Genomic DNA, 13,307 nt, shown 5'->3' with positions numbered 1-13,307 from the left:
GGAACGCGGTTAGGCAGGGCTGGGCTGAGCCCTGCCCCTCCTCGGGGGTGTGTGAGACCACGGAAGCTTCATTGGAAAGCAGGAGAGCAACTATCTTCCTGCGTGCGAGCGTGTCTAACGCTGAGGCAAACACCAGGGAAATAATGCCCAAGTGCGGTGATGTTGCGTTCTGCCCGATTTGGCCGGGCCGGTGTGGCAGCTGGAAGCCCTGCGGAGGAAGGGGCCTCACTCGGTGCAGAGGCTTTGGTGTTAAGAAGGTACTCGTACCATAAAGCAGCATATCATTATTCCTGTAGCAGAAATGACATGTGGGCTGATCCGAGGAGGATCTCTGCAGAAGGCTGTATGAAATAACTGGATCTTTCAGCCGAGCAATTCCTGAGTAGATGTGGAGTTCGGGCACCTTCATTTGCTTGCGTAGCCGGGCTTTCACAGCTGAAAGGGAGATGATTTATCTGTCAGTTGTTGCAAGAAAACTGTCTACATGGCCAGAAAGACTTTAAAATGGATCTCTGCATGGAGTGGCATACAGATCCAATGGTGCTTGCACAGAAGTGGAACCTTAAAGCACAGTTAAAATAACAGTACCCCTAGACATCCATTCTGTCATTGTTATCATTATTTGTTATTCCTTTATTACACCTGCTGTAAAACTATGGAAATACACCACTGAAAATCGGGATAAAGCTCTTGACCCGGGACTTGAATAAACTATTATCCTAAACACTTCAAAAGCTAAATTCAAGGTATAGAAGAAAGGTATCAGAAGGAATAGAAGAGTCTTACTGTAAGGGCCGTGTAAGGGTCCCGAGCTGAAAGCCATGGTTGCTGCACTTGGCTGCATGGTTCAAGGTATTTGTCACCTGTGAGGTTGATTTAGTTGGGAAAAAAACCAAACCAAACATCACAAAGGCCATCCTTATCTGATTCCTCAAGCAGACCCTGGGGTCTGCCTGAGAACATATTTCTGTATGGGACTGTGAGCACAGGAGGAGCAGCTACCCAGATGATAATGGAACTGCTGAAGGATGCATCTCCTGTTTGGGATGGATATCACGTTTGCAGTAAGTGGTAATGGGTTGGGGGCAGATATGACTTTGGATCATTGCTGTGCTGCAGTCAGGAGTATTGGAATCTTGGCTCTCGCTTGATGAGGCACTTTATTTGATTAAAGTTTCCCTTTTAATCAGAGATATGGTCATTTCCCGTCTCTAAAATGGAATCTGGCTCTGGGGGTCATGTCTGGATAATAAAAGGACTGGTTCTCTTGTCTCAGGGGAGTTGATATCGAATTTATTACCATCAAGAGAAAGCAGAATTATACTTGTAAAATGTTGCATAATAAATTTAGCCTCCTTAGTAAATCAAATCAGCGGATACCCTTATCTGCAAGAGATGCGTCATCGCTACGTGAGCTTCTTTGACTAGGCAGAACTAATGGGGAGAAAATGTACCTTCAAACGTGGTCCAAGTTGAGGGACTCACAGTAAATTAAAGTAAGAAAAAAAGTCTCCCTGGTGTTTGGCTTAGAAATTTATAATTATGTTTGGGAAGGGACTTCAAGGTGAGATGAGATGACTTTTAAAATTTTGTGCTTTTATCCCAAAACCCAGAGAGATGTGGCAATTATTTAGTTTGAGAGGAGGAATGCGGAGGAGGTGATGTACTTCATTTGTCCTCCAGTGCAGAACATTCGGTTTCAAAAAGCCACTGTTAATGTCAAGGAGATAGAGAAGATTTTAGGCCTATGTAAAGAGCAGAGTTGGCTGCACCAGGACTTCTTATCATTGTCTTTGTTCTAGAGGCTGGAGATGAAGGAAAAGGAGCTCGTGATGACTGTTGAACAATAAAGAGGAATTTATTATTGAGTCCAAAAGAAGCCCAGGGCCTAGGAAAGGATACTTAAGATCTTCAAGATTTCAGAAAAAGTCCCCCCAAAAATATATAACCTATGTGAGCATGTAAACCTACGTGTCTGATGAAGGTATCAGTTTAAATTGAACGTGAGGGGAAAATGAGGGTTAGTATGACCAGTTGGTCACAATTTTAACACTCACTTTAGTTTAAAAAGGAAGACCTACCTGCATTGGGAATTTTGAAAAATGAGAAGGGTTTCTCTCCAAACATCAAAATAAATATCTGAGTAGTTAAACAGATAAAATGACTTGTGTACAGCCTGCTCTTGCTTGTCCTGCTACCTACTGAATTGATAGTCCTTGAGCTCTGGAATGACAGTTGTTTTGATGCTGATTTTGATGTTTTCTCTGTGATTTTACAGAGAAAGAGGGAGAGGTGCAACAACTGCTGTGATGCACTTGAGTGTCAAGAATGGACTTAAGTTAATTGTGCATCCTTAGGAGCCTTCCACAGGAGAAAAAGTTTTTGCTGTGAGATGTCCAAGCACAATGAGTCAGAGACTTGCAGAGTTCCACAGGTCTGCAAAATATTAATATTCTTAATAGCCTGAGTACTTAGTGTCTGCAATAGAGACTTGTCCTCTTAAGGATATGACAATAATTTTTAGCACTTAGGACTAAACTAATTATGTGTTTCTTTTCTGATTAAAAGATCTGATAATCTGATTCTGTCACATAGGAAAGGCTCACCTAGTTGGACAAGTATGTTATAATATTTAGAAATGTGGTAGAGGAAAAGGGAGGAGATAGAAGATAAGGTCCATTTTCAACTTAATTTCAAAAGCGTTTTTGTGCAGAAAATGATTGGGATGGCAAATGGAAGTCAATAAGTTATTGTCATGAGTGGAATTGTTGAGAAAACATTGGATTTTTTGCCTTGGCCATTAACATATTTGTGTATGTCAGTAGTAACTGAGGTTCCTGCCCTTCCTGTCGGGCACAGATGGACAACATGGGTACAGGCAGGGGCACACAAAGGCATGCAGAGGAGCTTTGAAGAGCAGGGGAAAGAGGGAGTCCTGGCAGGGGCTGGCAAGTCCCATGGCTGGTGGTGCCATGTGATGGCACTGGGCAGGTCTATATCAGGCAGGGCTTGGTGTCCCTGGTCCTGCTGTGGGTTCCTCCTGGGCTAGTTGGCAGAATTGGCTGGGCAAGCCTTAGCCCCTTCAGCCAAGGGTGCTTTTGGTGTTGGTGGGAATAGCCATGAGGCACAGCCTTCATGTGGGATACAGATGTAACGTGGGATGAGGATTGTACATGAAAATGTGCCTATCCATTTCTGTAAAAGTTTTGTTCAATAAGCAAAACTGCTCTTTTTATAAATGGTTGTCATAACCCTTTTTTTTTGAGGGGTGGTAAATGATCAGGTTTTTTTTTAATTGATGTTATATCTATACTTCATGCTGCTTCATTCTTTGGCAGTAATGCTTAGAGAGAGACAGAAAAATAGATGTGAACAGTAAGAGAGAAAGCAATTCAAGGATTTGTGTCTAAGCTTATGTTAGCTTTAGCAATTGTTGATGTTCTTGTTAGTTGTAATAGACAGTTCTTCAGTTAGAGTTAAAAGAGAGCTATTAAATTATGGCGTGTCTTCCAACTCTAGAAGTACAGGGTATTCTCTCTGATAAATTCACGTCTGTAGTTGTAAATAGCTCAGCAAATAGAGTTTCCACTTTCTCTCTTAGAGAATACTTAGCTATCCAATAAAATTCAAGGCTTGAATAGTCTCCTGGTGTTCAGTTTAAAATTTCTTTTCCTGTTTTGTTCCCACTAAGCCTATGTCTACAGTGTGTCACCTTAAACCACCTTTTGCTCTTCTTTACATCCTTCAAACATTTGCTGTGTCAGTCCCAGAATAGATGAGGATGACAAATGGTGTCCGTCTTTGAGACACAAGAAGCATCTATAAAACCTGGGAGGATGCTGTTCTTCCCAATGACTGCCTATCTTCCTACTACTTTAGCATCATTTTTGTCCTCTCATGTCTTCCTCTGCTCTTTTACAGAAGCCTGTCAAAATATTCTCCAACCAACCACGAAAATATATGTTTTTTCCTAAGGTTACCATGTTTTTCAGCCTTTCAGTTGTAAAAATACAGAATCTATCCTTGCTGCAAAACCCCTTAAGTTCATGCATATACTCATTTCTGATGCAATTTTGCAGGAAACAAGAGCTGAAGAAATGTTTTGATGCTACTTGGTCTTAACATGCTTCTCCACTAGCCACTCATATCTGCTCATTTTTGGGACATTGCTCTAGTCCAAATCAACTCCCTCATTAGCTCCTCATTGCTTCTCAGAATTATAATAGCAGGAAACATGTCTCCCACAGACTCACAAATAGTTTCTGTGGCTTTAAAAGGGATATCAGGTTGGCAATCTGATTTGCTGACAGTTTAAATTTCCATCATTCTGGACATTCTCCTCATGCTGGCTGCAGAAGAAGGATATTTCAAGAAACCTGTCAGATATTTTGGTTTGGTAATCTGTAAAGTGATCAACATTATCCCAAGCAGAATGAACTGAATATGAATGTTTTACTCAAATGGGGAGGCAAATATCTTGGCAAATAATTAAATATATGTTTGCAGGATATATTGTAAATGACCTATCCCAGTGACAGGATATATCTTCACTATTTAAGTGAAATTTCACTGCCAAGAAAAGCTTTGGCATCTGGCAATTTTGTAATGCCTTTCTACAAAATTACTGCAAAGGAGACAATTCTGAGTAAAGTGTGAAATAGGCAGAATAGGTGTTAGTGTCTGAAGACAACATAATGTTGTAGTGGATCCTACTTTTCAATGTGGCTTAAGAAAGTCAGAAAAGATAAACCTAGATAATTACTCAGTGCCTTAGATCTTTACTCATATGCATATATTATATGTTAGGTTTGTTTGCAGCAGAGTTTATCACCAATCCTGCCCATCCCTTCTCATTGCATTCTTTAGTTCATAAACAGTTATGTTTCTAGCTTTCATACTCTGCCCTAACACACTGAATAACTGTGGCATTTCAAAACATTGAAAACACGTGAGAACAAGGGGAGGAAATGCTGCTTTCTGCAGCATAGATAAAATGGGTGGAGACTGAAGCCACCTTGTAGATACCTGCAGGTGTGTAGGATTAGTATGCATACAAATTTAGGAAGGGAAATCAGGTGTGCATCATGGCTGGTACCTCAGGAACTTATAAGATTGAGTCTTTTCCTGCTGGGGAGGGTGGGGTTAGGATGGACTAGTGTTGTTGTGAAGCTGCTGTTGGAGTGAAATCTTGGTAGAGGTGAAGACTGTTGGTAGAGGCAGAAGAGTGGAGGTAGTGCTTCTGTGGTGCTTTTTGTCACTTGTATTATTTACTGAGATCTCTGTTGTCAGTGCAGCTTCAGAGCAGTATATGGACCATGTGGCCCTTGCCAGCTGGGGGCTCTTCTTGGCAAGGTACAAAGGGTGGTGGCTCCTGCTGGTGCTTTTAGATCTATCAAAGCAGCCTTTGGTATTTTTGAATAAAGTTGAATAATAATCTATACTTAATAATACATTAGATGATTTTTTTGATCTTTGTTCATGAATCATCTGAAGGTGCTTGTACAGTTGCTTCTTACTTTGTTTGAAAATATTAGAAGTTGCTCTCAGCATGAAGGTTGTTCTCAAAGAACATGCTGCAAGTACAAGATACCTGACATTGGGCATCTGCACTGCACTGACTGGCTCTCAGGAGCAGGGTACCTCCTATTGCTTCCCTGCTCGGGCTGGAAGCATGTGGAGTGACTGCTGGTTTCCTTTCTCCTTCCTGTGTCTCATCCTTAGCACGTCTATGCCAATACAGGGCTTTGGGAAATCTTCCTTGGGGCTGGTTGATGCTTCTGGAGACCCTTGCTGGGCTTGGCAGAGGAGTGACAGGCAGTGTTGGGCAGTGCCCTGGCCTGGCCAGTGCCCAGGGGCTGTTTCCTGCTCCCTGCCCAGGGCAGCCCTGGCCCTGCTCAGGGGCTGCAAGGCTGCTGTGAGCAGGCTCCAAGCTGCACAGCACGGATGGAGGGGTATCACTGACTGTGGGCTGGCTGCAGGGGAAGTCAGGTAAGAAAACTGTGAAAGGGCAGGTGTTCCATTGTTACTTGGTTCTGGAAGTGTGCCCCTGCTTGGCTGTGGGAATGTTTGTCCTCCTCAAAGCCTCTGGGACTGCCATCAGTTAAGTCACTTTTAGACCTTGTATTTGCTCTTCTCTTTTCTCGGTTGCATTCAAACCTGCTTCTCCTCTGCTGTGTTCAAAGAGTCTGACACGGGTCTGGAACTCAGTTCAAGAGATCATTTCTGCAATTTTTTATGTAAATTTTTCTTCAGATTTGTCAGCACATCCAGTAACTTTGTGTTTAGAAGTTGCACTGAAAACTCTCTGAGAGATTTGTGAATCTAAGGAGATGAAGTTCATTTGCTGACCAAGGCAGGACCAGCTGGGTAGCAGGAGTATCACCTGGGAGATTCAGTTGAGAGACCTCCTGCTCTGAGCCCTCTTGCTGGTGGGAAAATGCATGGGATTTGCTGTCAAAATGTGATGGGACTGGTGTTGTCCCTGTTGTAATCTCAAAGAATGCTTGGTTATGTAGGTTAGATTCAGAATCAGAATTTCAGTTTTTTAAGCAGTGAGATTGTGGCACCTGCAGATGAACTTCATTCTTACTGAATATATCCAATTGATTTAATTGTGAACATGGCAATAGAATGGAAAATACTTTGGATCTGTAGGGTGTCCTATTTTTTTCCGAAGACTTTTCAAACTTTTATTGGTACTGTTGAGAACTCTATTTTTTAACTATTTCCATAGTATCTGAACACTATATATTCTGTGCATTGCGTGACCTAAGCTGCACGTATGGAAAAGAAGGCTGTTCTCTGCAGGCTTATGCACTATGCACATCCCTAGAGTAAAAGGGAAACACAGGGAACATGCAGCAGTGAGCTAAAGGATGTTGAATGTACGCTGTGAAGGAAGGTATCTCTAATTGGAGACAAATGAGATTGCATTTGAAGGGAACCCTTTACCTCCTGACAAGGTTTTAGGAGTTCAATGGGGTCCAATAATTTCCTCTAACAGTGAACTTTTAAAGAGATTTTCCATTTCCTTGATTGCTGCTATATTTAAAGAAGATGGCACTCGAGAACTGAGAGCAGGATGCAATGACCTTGCCTTACCCATAGCGCCCATGGAAGCCACCTATTCTTAGAGCACTGTAATTCTGCTCTCTCTGGGAGGCTGCCTTTGATTTGAAGGCAAAAGGCTAGAGCTCCCATGTGGGAGACTGCTGTCCTGCATCTCTCACTAAGCGTGCATTAACTGGAGAGCAGGCATCTGATTAACATCCCTAGTGCTGTCATAAATCAATCTGTGTATGCTTAAACAAGTTACATCAGCCTAATGGGAAAAGATGTGGTGAGACAATTAAAAGGATTAACCCAGAGCAGGGGGGTCGATACCAGGGAATAATCTGTTGCTGGAGAGTGACGACCAGGCGCCGTGGTAGTTCTGGCAGCCAGTCCCTGCAGGAACCCAGCCCCAGTCTCTCATGAGGAGGCTGATGCATTTTCAGAGGATCTGGCAGTGGGGCTCTGGGGTTTCCAAATGCTGATAAGGTTTAATTTATTTTTATTATTAATTTTTTATAATTAATTTTATTTTATTATTAATTTTTACTGCTCCGAGGTGGAAATCAGCTGTGTGTGAATGAGTTCACTAGTGTGTGTGTAAATAAACCAGCTTATACCTTTCCAGCCAGTGCAATCGGAGCATAAGCAATAGGGTGCAATCAATTTTAGTGATTTAATACTGTCTAGGTAAGCTTTTCTTCTTACCCACTGACTCAAGAAGGTTCTCTTGCAGTATTGTTCGTGTGCTTTAGTGAGTTGCCTAAATTGAGCAGTGCAAATGGCTGCCAATGGAAACCAGAAACTCAGACTTCTTATTAGATTTAGATTACAGTGGTCATTATGGTGAATTTAATTACGAAAAAAGGAGGGGGAAGGGGGAGAGTTGCTAAAAAAAGAAATGAGTTTGTTTCCTTTACCTCTCCCTGCCTCGTGAAAAGTCAAATTGACAATGCATGTCTATCAGGTTTATGCCCTTAGAGTATGTGTTGCAAGCTCCTATTTAAGTTTAAGGAAGTTGCACAGGAGCCCTTGAAAAATGAGCCTATATCTTCACCAGCCACTATTCATTACCTGAATCCAGTTCAGCTAAGCCCTGTGTGAGTTAATGGAAGCCTCTGGTCCTCCGTTTCCCTTGTGTCTACTTGTGGCTTCCCTGGAAGATTTCTTTTCCATGAGGCTACTTGTGCTTGGAAAACACAGTCGATGTAGTGCACCTGGGGCCAACAGAAATCTCCTCCTTTCCTGCCAGTTCAATGTAAAGAAAGTCAAACTGTGTGCTGAAACTCAGTGAGTCGTGAGAGTTTCTGCCACACAGGCATGTTTCAGAAAAAGGCAAGAGAGTCAAGAAGAAATCGAGAGCTGGTGCAAAGGGACACTCCCAGAATTGTGATTGTGTACCTGACCCTCTTTTTTTTCCCCTGCAGCTCTGTTATGTTCTTCAGGCAGAGAAACTTGTGCTTGCAAGTCACCTTCTCTTCAGTTCATCCCCAAGCAGTAACAGCCAAGTTCTACTGGGACCATAAGGGTGAGTGTAAGGACCACTTGTTTAGAGGTGGAGAGGAAACTCCACCTTGTATCTCTGAGCATGGGATGCTGACACTGTGAGTCCATTGGACCACTGAAGCCTAAAGGGTGAGGTTAAAATGCTGGTGGTGTTTCCAGTAAACTAAGTCATTGGCTGTCTGACCCTTGGCTTGTGAAGTGTTTCTCTTGGCTCAAGGCACACCAGCTAGTGCTGGGACTGGCTTTGCTGCTGCTGCATTATGGAAATGCCAGCAGTGAAGCAGCTGATGGTGCAGCATCCTCCATTTCCAGAGAGGCTGTGGCAGTGATTGTGAGGGAGCTGCCTGCTGACCCTGCTGTGCTGCTCCAGGGGCTGGGGTGCTCACAGGGGTGCCTGCTTGTCCTAGAGCTGCCCTGGGGTTCAGAACAGCCATCTGCTGTTCCCCTGGGGAAATGATATTAAGCAGACAGTTAGGTCCCATTTTAAGACCCTTGAGGATACCCTTAAGACCAGGTACTGTGTTTGTACTTGGAAAAAGGCTGTCCTGTGTGTTGAGAAAGCAGTGGGTGTTGAAACATGTACAAGGGCTTCAACAACTGTAGAGAGATCAAGAGTGTGTATGCTGACTTATTGCAAGGGGGAGTATTTGCACTCTCTGTGTTAGGCACTGGCTAATTTCAAGTGCTCTAATTTACCCTTCTGTAGTTACCTACCTTTCCCTGGCAGCTGATAGTGAAGATGGCTGTCCTTCCCCCTTGCTTGTATGTGCATCACTCAATTTTTGTGCCTGTTGTACTTAGATATGCTTTTGGAGGACGTGCTGAAAAGAGTCTGGAGCAAAGAAAGGCTCTTGCTGACTCTGGCAGCATGGAAAGGCTATTGGGAGATGCAAAAGGAATACTGGCCCTAGTTGCTCTGCTTCCTGTTCGGTGTTTTGAAGCATCCTGGCACTGAGGTAACATGCAAGATAAGCTTTGTGGCTATTTTTCAGTGTGCCAGCTGCATATAGAATGGATCTCAGCTGGGAAACCCTACTAGGACAGGGCAGGGGTAAAGGTTAGTGCAAACCTGGTTCTGACCCTCCCCTAGCAGCTATCCAGCTGCATCTTCTAGCACAATGCCTTTAGCAAAGATCTATAATCATTGAACTTTTGACCCCAGTCTCTGAAGTAATGCCAAGTATGTTTAGCACACATACAAATGAAGTGGAAATCATTATTGGCTTGCTCGTGACCTGCTGAAAAATGGTTCCCCTCCGGGGGCTCTGTTTGCATTTCCCTCAGTCTCTCTGAGCACTCAATCTTCCAGCAGTTTCATGTGCTACAAACTGAGCATCTCTGTGCTCTTGATCAGAGCTACCTGCCATTGTCTGTTCACTGCAAACCTTTCCTTGCCTTAAGTTTTCTGAGGCAGCAGTAATAGAGCTCACACATAACACCCCCCCAACATGCTTGTGTTGGAGGTCTAGATGTGACTCGACCACGTCTAGCTCATGTCAGGCTGAGAAATAGTCTCAGCCTGTTCTCTCTGTCCTTCCACTACCAAGTCCCAGGCAAAGGAAATGCAGATTTGTGGGCTGTCAGGAGGCTGTGCTGATCCAGATGAATGGCAGCCCAAGTGGCAAGGTTTATTCCAACCCTGAATTTTATTTCTCTGCTTTCACTCTGCATGCATATATTCATCTTGTCTGGGCTGCCACATGGGTGTTGACAAAGCTGATCTCTTCTTTAGATGTCCATCACATCTAAAGAGCCCCTTCCCTCTCTTCAAAACAAAGAAGCTTCCAAACACTCAGAAATCTCTGAATTATTTATATGAAGGGCAGGAAAAAAATATTATTTTTCCTCTTTATTTCTATCCCAAGCAAAACTACAAATATAGTTTGAGATAAGGTCAAAGCTCATTGAGAGAATTGCTCCTTATTCTGTGTAAATACAAAAATAATTCCAACAACTGGATTCTTCCTTGCAAGAGTCTCCTTTGGATTTGCATGGAAATGATCATAGAAAGAAGGAAGTCCCAGTATTCACCTTGTCACCTTATCCTGCATTACAGTTGAAATATCCTGAAGTCGATCCTTCTGTTAGTGACTTGGGATTCCTACTTATTTCTTTTTAAAGTTATACTTTTTTTAATAAAAGGCAATTTCTTCTCCCAGATGTATTATTTTCAGTGGGCTGGAGTGACACACCAGAATAAATAAGACAAGACTTCAATAAAAAAAGAGTAATGACCCACTCATTAAAAACAGTAAATTAAATAACCGTCTTGAGCTATCTTAGTAAAGAAAAACCATTTTTTTGTTGTTTTTCTGTCAGTATGCCACAGCCTGTGATGAGACAGCAGCTCTTGCTGGGCAGAGCACCCTGTGTTTGCATGGTCTTAGGCAGGATTGTCTGATTCACAGCTGGCCCTCTGGCAGCAAAGCCCTCTCCTTCAGAGAGGATGACGTCACTGCAACTTGATGTGGAAATGTGGCAGGCCAAGGGGAGCAGGGCCCTGGCTCTTCTCTCCCTGCTCTGCTGTTTGTTACAGTCCACTTGGCAATCTTGCCACTGCACCGAGGGGCAACTTGGAGCCAAGCAACCTGTGCCCGTGGCTGTCTTAGTGCTGCTCGTACATTCTGCTGTTCACTTTGCGTGCAGTGCAGGGGTGAGGGTTACTCTGTAACAGCAGATTTCCAGGGTATTCCAGCATCCCTCTAACCTTGACTCTTTTATGTCAGGGGACAGCTCTTCTGCATCTGTGACAGACAGCTGCTGGAGCAGCCAGGGCAGTGCCCACTCTGGGGTGTCCCACCGCTCAGGAGTGCCTATCAGCCCCGGGACTGAGGGGAGCAGAGCAGATCTAGAGCAGTGCAGGAGGGAATAGAACCTCCTGCTCGACTGAACCACGTGGAGGAAACTCTGGGGCTCTCTTTGCTGGCAGTGTGCAGGTGACTGTGTGAGCATTTTTGTTCCTGAGGCTTCAACCACGTGAGAGATGCTTTCAGTTTGTGTCTGTGCACGCAGTTGCATTGGTTATCTTTCCATTACACTTGGGTAGGGCTCCCATCTGTGGCCCAGGGACCGAGAGGACTTCTTTCTCAGTAAAACCTGGCAAGGTGGCAGCATGGCCTTCAGAATCGCTGCAAACCAGCTGAGGATTCAGCCAGCTCCCAGTTCCTCTAATGTGACCTTTCCAAAGGAGATGATGTGAATACGTGGTAAGGATCATGGGAACCAATTCCACTGAAATTCCCCTGAGTTTTTGGGATTCTGCTCCACTGCTGCACATGAGAGTATTGCACATGTTGTACACACAAGGGGACATGGGGTCCTTCTAAGTCCTGTGGTTTCAGTGACCTTCCAGAAAAGGCAGGGCAGATATGCCAGAGACCAGTTGAATGAGGAGGAACAGACAGGAGGGAAGAAATAAAACACTTTTTTTGCTAGTGTAGCACAAATTAGTTGTTGACTGCAGTGCTCTAATTCCAGGGATTTTACCCCAGTATCTTAAATGACAGATCTGTGCTTTGTGAAATGCCCAGGACCCTTCTCTATTAGGCTCTGCCAGGCAGTAGTTAGATACTTGGAGCAGATTTGTGACCATTTAATGCCACCTTCTGGTTATAAATGTAATAGCAGAGATGCTCTCAAAAACGGGTCTATTGCTATCCAACAAGTTAAACTGGGATCACCAAATACCTAACTTCTTTCGTAGCTTTCTTGGATCCTTTTAACACGTTTCTACTGAGTAACATGAAAATTTTCCCTTGGATCACTATTTATATTAATAAAAATACTGAGCAGAATAAAAACATTATATTGTTATCTGCTATTGCTGACCTAAAAGAGAGAGTCAAGGTTCCAAAAAAGGGCTTCCCAGCCCTGCTACAGAAAATCTGCCACAGTCATTTTTGTCTGTCAATAGCAAAGGCTCGATTTTCAGTAACTAGCAAATGTTTGTCCTCCTGACATGTTATTTAATAATATATTGCCACTAGAGTTGTTTTGGTATTAAGACGGCCTTATTCCTCAGCACAAGAGAACTCCTTCCTTACAAAAAGAAAAGAATTGAGTTACCTTCCAAAAATGTGGTAAATAAGGGATTTCCAGGAGCCTTTCTTACTACGCACTAATCCTATGTGTAAACTTTTCACTGACTGCAGCTTAAGTCAATGAAGATTATGATCAGAATTGAACTGATATCACGGGGTTAAAAGAAACGAACTGTTTGAGATAAAACCCATCCTCAGTGGTTACATTTGGGTGACAGGGGGAGAGATCTCTGGGCTGTTTGCTCGTGCCTCTTTCCCCAGTAGGGGGTGCAAAGGTAGCGTGTGTTTGGGGTTTTTTTTTGGGAAAAAGCCCTTTTCTTTTTCATCTCAGCCCCACATCCGGTTATCTACTGCGTAGCATTTAGGGACGTTTTTAACCGCAAAGGAAAAAGAGAGCATAGAAGAAGCAGAGTGTAAGCAGATGGAGAAGCATTATTTAATTTCATTTCACTTTGCACATATGCTAGTTGCTACAGAAGATGCAGTCTGGCAGGGAATGGGGTTCCCTCTACAATAACTCACTATTTTCTAGGTAGTATTTTATTGTTACTGACAGCACAGCATTTCTGCATGTCTTTTTTTTTTTTTTGTGGGAAAACATTTTATTTTCATAGTTTAGCTATGGAGAAACTTCTGCCTTTTCATTCCTTAGCACAAAGATCTGATGCCGCCTTTTGCTTGTAAAAACCACATGCTTTTCTGAAGTGAGCA

This window comes from Manacus vitellinus, unplaced genomic scaffold (assembly GCF_001715985.3).
Source record: "Manacus vitellinus isolate BGI_N305 unplaced genomic scaffold, ASM171598v3 scaffold_54_pilon, whole genome shotgun sequence".
NCBI lineage: Eukaryota > Metazoa > Chordata > Aves > Passeriformes > Pipridae > Manacus > Manacus vitellinus.
This window is presented reverse-complemented; position numbering follows the sequence as displayed.